At 38.7% G+C, this 7,757-nt stretch overlaps 2 long non-coding RNA genes across 7 annotated transcripts in view; one reads left to right on the top strand and one right to left on the bottom strand.

The window, feature by feature from the left end:
- Window positions 1-7,757, bottom strand: part of LOC104685672 — a 320,409-nt gene that overhangs the window by 85,543 nt on the left and 227,109 nt on the right. The gene's annotated exons all lie outside the window — the stretch shown is intronic.
- Window positions 3,929-6,256, top strand: LOC109143807. The gene is made up of 3 exons (XR_002044179.1): window positions 3,929-4,048; window positions 4,854-4,920; window positions 6,144-6,256. It is a non-coding gene; the product is annotated as an uncharacterized LOC109143807 (long non-coding RNA).

Here is a 7,757-nt window from a genome sequence, read left to right as displayed (position 1 = left end):
CACATAAACCAGAGGTCTTCTGGAATTGTTCCCACAGTGTCCACTGACGAAGATAACACTGAGCACTCCTATGCACCCTTACTTCTTTATACTGAATCAGACTAGAATAACTAAAATTGGAAAGGAAGTCCATTCAGGGAGGAAGAGGTCTTGACTCATTACAATGGGAAAGACCAAAATCAAGCTGATTAAAAGCAGTAAGTGTTCTAAAGAAATGAGATGTTGTCTCCTCTGTCACTGAATAGCATCCTCCAAAGGAGAGGTCTGAAGTCTTTTTCTGGATGGAGGGATAGCAGAGGCATTTTGAAATATGGCAGTTTTTATTTCCAACTTTACAGAAAATATTGTCTCTTCCTATCAGATGAGCATCTGGCCATGGTGAGCCAAATGACTGTTGATTATCATAATTTACGGTCTCTGGAGCTGAATGTGAACATCACACATTTCCAGCTTTCAGAAAATGCCCTTTCTCCCTCTCTCCCAACAGAGACCACCACATCTCCACCAGGCCCACATTCCACTGGCATTCATTCAGCTTCCTCATGTCAGTGGGACTATGCAGTGTTGCATTTCAGTGCAACCATCAGGCTGCTGTTTGTCTTAGAAACACACTCTGCTCAAGGGCACTATGAAACCTGAACTCCTGTGATACACACTGGATCGCAAAACCCCAGAGAAAGTACATAGAAACACTAGAGAAAGCATTTCTGACTCACCGAAATCACTTCTCAGAGAAGGTCACAGACAGGCTCTGGCCACTCAGAGGAGACGATAAAACTTTCCCCTCTTCCCCCCTCCCTTTTACCACCAGAAAAGTAAACAGCAACCAACCAAAGTAAACCTTAAAAAAATTAAAATAATTACCAACTTTAAAAGACAATCACTACTGAAATACTAAAAATCCACCCCAAACACCAACTCTCTGCTGAACAGAATTTTAACCCTGAGGACACTCGTGTCTGAAAAGTTCAAAGGACTGTAGCAGGGGTTTTGTCAGTAAGGCAGACAGGATGTAAGTGTGTATTAGCACAGAGAGCAGACACTCGTTACAGTGGGGGCTTGGGTATGGTTCTGGTTTTGCAATCACAGTTACTGTTGTGAAAGCACAGACTTCTTTGGGCCCTGTATTAGGATGACAGATAATGTTCTCCAAAGTCAGTAATGTCTAGGACCATATGGAAACCCTGAGACTTATGTTATCAGCATTATTGTGAATGTGTTTAACTCTTAAAGTTTCCCTTAGTTCAGACAAATACCCTACAAATTGTTTTCTCTGAAAAGGATTTGTGAAAGTGTTTTTATCCTTGTTCAAAAAGTATTCTGATGTTATGATTCAGTGATGAGAAGTGATAAACATTCATAACAGACTTTTTCTGGTACAGTAACTACAGATTATGCAGGACACAGTCAAGGGAACGTTACTGAAATTGGCCTGATATTAGATACCCAGAGCGTATGTTTGCAGACTTGTTGGCTCTGATTGTAAATGAGCTTGTCTTCCACTTTAACTACAGTTCATTTCCAGGGAGCAATTTCTACTGTTTTAAAACCAGTCTGTACATGTTGTACCTAAAAGCAAATGAAAAACGTCTAGAGATGGGAAGTAGCATGTGTATATTTCCAGAGAAAACAGCCATTTCAGCAGAAAATCATGCCTGACAGTAAATACTTGACCATAATCAGCCTGGCAGCAGAGATTTCACATGGCATGGTGATGTATCTCCAAAAAACTAACCTGATTGATAAAAACTAAACTAAGGTTCTTATTTTCCTTTGGGTTTACAGGCAGTTTCAGAGAGTGTAAATCCTTCTTGAACTGAAAAAATCTAAAAAAAATTGAAGTCAAGAAGGGCTTTTAATAATGTAGCAATGTATAATCCATATATTTTTACTTGTCTTTGAGAGAAAAAAACTCTTCTAAAAGACCTTCTATGTGTTTCTGCATGAGCAGAATTATTTTTTGGGTTACTCACGTCAGGCTTGCAATATTCCCATTCCACCTGTTTTATAACTTACTGTCACTTCTCTTATCCGTAACAAGGGTGCAACGCCTACCTGAGACCTGATCTTCTCCCTTCTGCCTTTGATGTTCCTCACTCTGTGCCAGGGGTCACAGTGCTGGCAGACATGCCATGGGGTATGAATGATTTAAAGCAACAGGTGAAAGTCTTTAAATGAGTGTATTTACCAGCACCTTTCAAGGACTCTGTATCAGCTATGCTTGATCGTATTCCATGAGCGTTCTCAGATGCACTTTCCTTTGTGTTGCTGTTTAGTAGCACGGTTACATTTCATGTAAGTTTGCTATTCTGTGAATTTCACATGTTCATCTTGTAAAGCTGGACTTGTGTGGATGGTTAATCTCTCAGGCTTTCATCACTCAATAAGGGACAGATGCACTTCAGTGTTAAGCAAACTATTAATATTTCCTACATTTCCCATGAAAATACTTCTGCCTGCCTCTCATCCACTTACACTTTCTGTTTTAACATTCACTTCTGCTGCCTCCTCTGACTGCAAGAGTCTGAAGTCTCCTATGCCCTAAACAATTTGCTGGTTTACCTAGCTTCCTTCAAATCTTTTTCTTAAAAACCACTTTTTCTTAAAATCCTTCAAATCTTTTTCTTAAAAACCACTTTTTCTTAAAATCCTTCAAATCTTCCTTCAAATCTTTTTCTTAAAAACCACTTTCTGTTTTAACATTCACTTCTGCTGCCTCCTCTGACTGCAAGAGTCTGAAGTCTCCTATGCCCTAAACAATTTGCTGGTTTACCTAGCTTCCTTCAAATCTTTTTCTTAAAAACCACTTCTTCTAGAGCTATATTATCCCACAAAGCTTTGACAGCTCATCGCCCCCTGAGGCATGGCATGACCTCTAGCTAGAATTCCAGCATCAAGCTATGATCAGACGCTCCTCTTATGCACAACTACAAATTAGAAGAATCCCTACTCTTATCTTCAAATGCTTCCCAAGATGTTACATTTGCACGACAGGTTTAATGATTGCAGACCTAATTGTGAAAAAAAGTTAAAATTAAACAAATCAAATGCAAAAGCTGTGAAGTCCCCTAATGCAAGGGAAAATATACTGAGGACTATAAAGTGGAAAGAATGTCATTAGAGGTCATCTGTAAATATTGCTCTGTCCACTAAAATAACACACACAAAAGCAACTGTGAGAACATGCACCCTTGATCTCAGACTTTCAGTATTGAAAATTTCTGTATTCAGCAAGGAAATAAAACATTTTCCTTTTCTTTCTTGCTCTGCATTCATTTATCTTGTAGCAATATAAATGTACTTATCATGCAAAGTAAAGACTAAACAAAAATTATTCCCAGATTAGAGACAGTCAGTCAGGATTTCCTTACAACATGATATTTACTGTACATAGAACAGCAAGATTGGCTCCTAATGCTGATAATAGAAGCAATGCTGATAAAAGGCTAGAACAGATCAGGAACTAGGAGCAGTCTGTTGTAATCCATTCTACACCACTGTTTAGTCATAATGCTGACTGGAATGTTACACAACTCAATGCCTCTCTTCCAACTACAATGTGCTTCTAGCATGTAGCTCTAATGTTATAAATAATTCTTTAGTAGTTCCAGTAGCCTCAAAGAAAAAGATGAAGGGATCACTCAAATGTGTCCTTGAGTTCCTGGCAGCATCCTGTAGCACATCAAGATTGTAACAGTTTCAGATGTTTAAATATAAGTGAATTACATTTAAAATAAAGATTTTTAATAAAAAATAAATAATTAAAAGCTGCAGACATTCAACACCCACTCTTGGCTTCAGACTCCATTTGCAGATTGATAATGATCAGCACCTATAAATCCTCATGGGCAGTGAAATGCTGGAAGGGAGAGAGAATGTTTTCAACAATAGCTGATGTCTGCATCAGCAACAAAAACAGTCTCTGAGCACTGGCATCAAGGAGCATTTGATGTGAACAAAGTGACATCTTGTTTCATCAAAGGTTAATGAGTACAGCAGCTCTGTCAGCAATACATTAAGACAGCAGTGTCACTGTTCGTCATACTTGGTGAGTTCAAGGCAGACTGCAAGCATTACCATTCGCGCATTTGTCGGGGGTTCTTTTCTCTCCCAGCTCAGTAAGTTTAATGTGACAAGTTAGTATTTCCCAACTCTTTATGCTGTTTTTCTGTGGAGCAAAAGTGTTTTTGTAAGCCTGGTACTTGTGCTGACTGGAAAACTAGAGGCTTTTCTCAGTAAACTTAGTTAAAATAGAAAGCATTAGAGAAGATGTAATACAACATTATTTATCCTTCTTTTTGTTTTACGGTATTCTGATAAAAATCTTTTGATGCATTTTTTTAAAATGTGATATTGCTGAGTTAAAGACCTTCTTTGCAAGCAAATATATTTGTGTAAAAGTTAAAGTTTATATATTCATCCATAATGGTCCATGAAATGAATGGAAAAATATATATCGGCATGAATAGGGGGAAAAAACCAAGCTCTACTGAATTGCTGCATAGACAAATTTCAGCACTATGCACAAATTCTGCTGCTAGATCCAGTGTCACTGGGCAGTGCTCAAAGACATTACAACTGACTTCTGGGCTCATAGTGATTTCTATCAGTATCTCAGGAAATTATTACGGGGCTCAACAAGCACCTAACTACAGGACAGATTAAGTAAGACTTTATGCATGAATAAGGGTTTGGGATCTGGACCTTAGGTGCAATAGCACTTGTTGAATTCTGTCATCCAAGTTTACAACAAACAGCAACTCATTTCCCTGATGGATAATGCTTTTCTCTATACTAATATTTCTCTAATTCACATGATATGGATGCTGCTTCTTCACCTCACATGCCATCAGCTTCCAGTATCCATGACTGAAGCCAAGGATGAGAAGTTTGTTTCTGCTTGGGAGCTGCCCAGAGGAGGTTTGTAGCCTTTAGCAAGGCAGTAGCGTTATGTTGTGTTTATCATACTACCATTCTATGAGTTGTGATCACAGTGTTGCTGAAAGTACTTCTGAGTCCTGATGCTATGGGCAGGTTGTGGCTATTTTCAAAGGCTTTGGTTCTCCCTCCTCTGAGGGCTGAATGACTCATTTGGGACAGTATTTCTATTAGGATATTTGCTTTACACAAGCCAAACTTTCAGCTCTGTCAGTCTCCAGCTAGACAAACCTTAACAGCTTAGAGCACAAAGGTCTTGTTTATGTCACTGCATATTTGTGTTTCACAAGACAACCTGTACTTTATAGAACAATCATAGAAAAGGTGGTTCAAATGGAGCTCAGGAGGCCATGTAGTCACCAGATATTTTTATGTAACTCCTGACAGACACTTGCATAATCCTGTTTTAAAAACCTTTGGTTTTTAAAACAGAGGTGGTAGAGGTCCCACCTAATCCATTCAACCTTTGCTTTAGAAAGGTTCCCTCTCTCCCATAAAATATCTACCTCACCTCTTTCTTGGTGCTGAGGCTTGATTTCATCACTGTGAACAAGTAAGCCAGACTACTGCTCTCCTTTCTGCTGCTTCTTCTAAGACTAACCAGATATTCTTTTGTCTTCTTTGGATGCCCCAATGCTGTACAGAACTAGGAGTCATATATAGAACTTCTCCATTTCCTCTGTAGCAAGCCGCTTTACTGAATCAGATTATGCAGTGAGGAAGATTTTAATTTGTGCCTCACCTGTTATATTCATGCACAAAACAGTCCTGTCTGTGTTGTAAATCATATTCTTTCATGTTTTGGCTAGCATTCCATCCCATTTGCTAAGGATAAAAATAACTTCAAGTTTGGAGATACTGTTTTGGCAAGTCCATTCTGTGGTTTTCAAAGCAGAGGGAATGAAGGCAGGCATGACTTTTGCCCTGGTTTCCTAAGGATAAGATACCTACACAATCCTTCTACACAAGACTTTCTGTCCACCCATCCCACCCCCATAACAACTTCTGATCCTTTAGGTCAATGTCAGCCTGTTCTGACAGGAATGAAGAGTTCAAAGACTCAGTTTCTGCAAGACTTGGGGGGAAGGGGAAGAAAAAAAAGGGGGGTCATCCAAGAACAAGAGTATGAATCAGAATAAGCAGATAACATATCAGATATGTAGAATCCTTTTAGGAGAGACACTTAGAAAATATCTGTTTTTCAGGACAAGTTTCCCTTGAAGAGCTGGAGTAGCCTAGAGGACAAATTGGGCTTCCTGGTTCCAGAACTCCTCAATCCATTTGCACTAACACAGAAAATAAGTTTGAAAATAAGACATTAAATTCTCTGTGAATAGAGTTATTATTTCTGCAAAAAAACCTTTCATCAACAGGTCTGAAAGCATGTGACAAAAGCAGGCCTTGAGCATTATCTCTGGTTCATGTACTGAAGAACTGAGAGGTGATGCAACTTGCCTGAGGTCACAATGGAGAGCACAGCTGTCCCGCGAGCAGTTTTCCATACTGCTTCAGGAACACCTCAAGTAGAATCAGTTTGCTTTTATCTTGCTATCTTATTTTTTCCTCTGTAGACTTTACACTTACGTGGGAGAGTGATCTAAGCTACTTTTATTTTTACCTGGCAGACACAAACCAACAGAGAATAGCACATCTCAGATTTTGACAACTGTATTTGAGTGAGCATCCATATGTTGAAGCATTATAACAAAGACAGTTACTTTTGAAAATTAAGTTACCTCTGTCTGAATTAACCAAGGGAGTTCCAAAATCCTCTCCAGCTCCAGATGATTGAGGGCACAAACTCTTGCTGAATTCTGGGTTGGGTTTACTACCCTTGTCCAGAGAAGTACTATTTGCTTCCACATAAAAATCATGTAGTCCTTGTGTCCTCTTAATCTCAACATATGATTTGCTTACTTTTAAATATATTCTAGGATATTATGTAGCCTTAACAGTTGTATTCAGCTATCCTAAATAATTCTGTTCCATAATCAATATCCATCCACAAGTAGTTTCTAAAAATCAATCTGTTTGAAAGAATGTCACACTGAAAATGAAATTTCATGGGGGATCCATGCTCATTTTATCAGAACTTCTTTTATAACTCTAGAGAAATCCACTCAGTATCAATGATTGAGGGCAAAACACAAAACAATGTCCCCCTGCTAAATATTAGCAACAAAGAACAATTCATTGGAAATAAGCCTTGCAATTGCAACTCCATCCAAATAACTAAATAAATGAATTGCTAAAAGCACTGAATCCCAATGATGTCTCTAAGATGTCAGGAAAGGAAAAAAAGCTGTCTCTTACCATACAGCTGCATTTAAAATTAAATTATCCAGCAGCCTCCCTCACCCATCACAATTGGCACTTTTCCTATCTTCACTTCAACTAAGCAGATTTGAAGAACCTTAAAATGGTAGGAGATGGCCATTGAGGAGAGTTGATAACAGTAAGCGGTACTTGAGTTTTAAATCTAGTTACAGATACTTTATTCTGGCCATACCAAAATCTTGGCATGCCTGTGCCTTCATCAACACAGGTATAACAATGTTAATGTTGGGAATACTCCCCCGAGCCCTAGTGGAGCAGGCAGCCCTTCCCTTCAAGACTGGCATTCACCCCTGTGACCAGCGGGCTGAGTCCTGACTGTAACTGAGATGCTGCATCACAGCTATTTCAAACATTTTATGTTTATACACTTATCTACTTCTGCTTGGATGCTTTTATTTGAATTTTTTTTTCATTGTAGGTTCGGGCATTGTTTCACTAAGACACTTTAGCAAATGTTTAATTTTTACTGTGTAAGCAACGGA

Source organism: Corvus cornix, chromosome 3 (genome assembly GCF_000738735.6).
Source record: "Corvus cornix cornix isolate S_Up_H32 chromosome 3, ASM73873v5, whole genome shotgun sequence".
NCBI lineage: Eukaryota > Metazoa > Chordata > Aves > Passeriformes > Corvidae > Corvus > Corvus cornix.
This window is presented reverse-complemented; position numbering and strand designations above follow the sequence as displayed.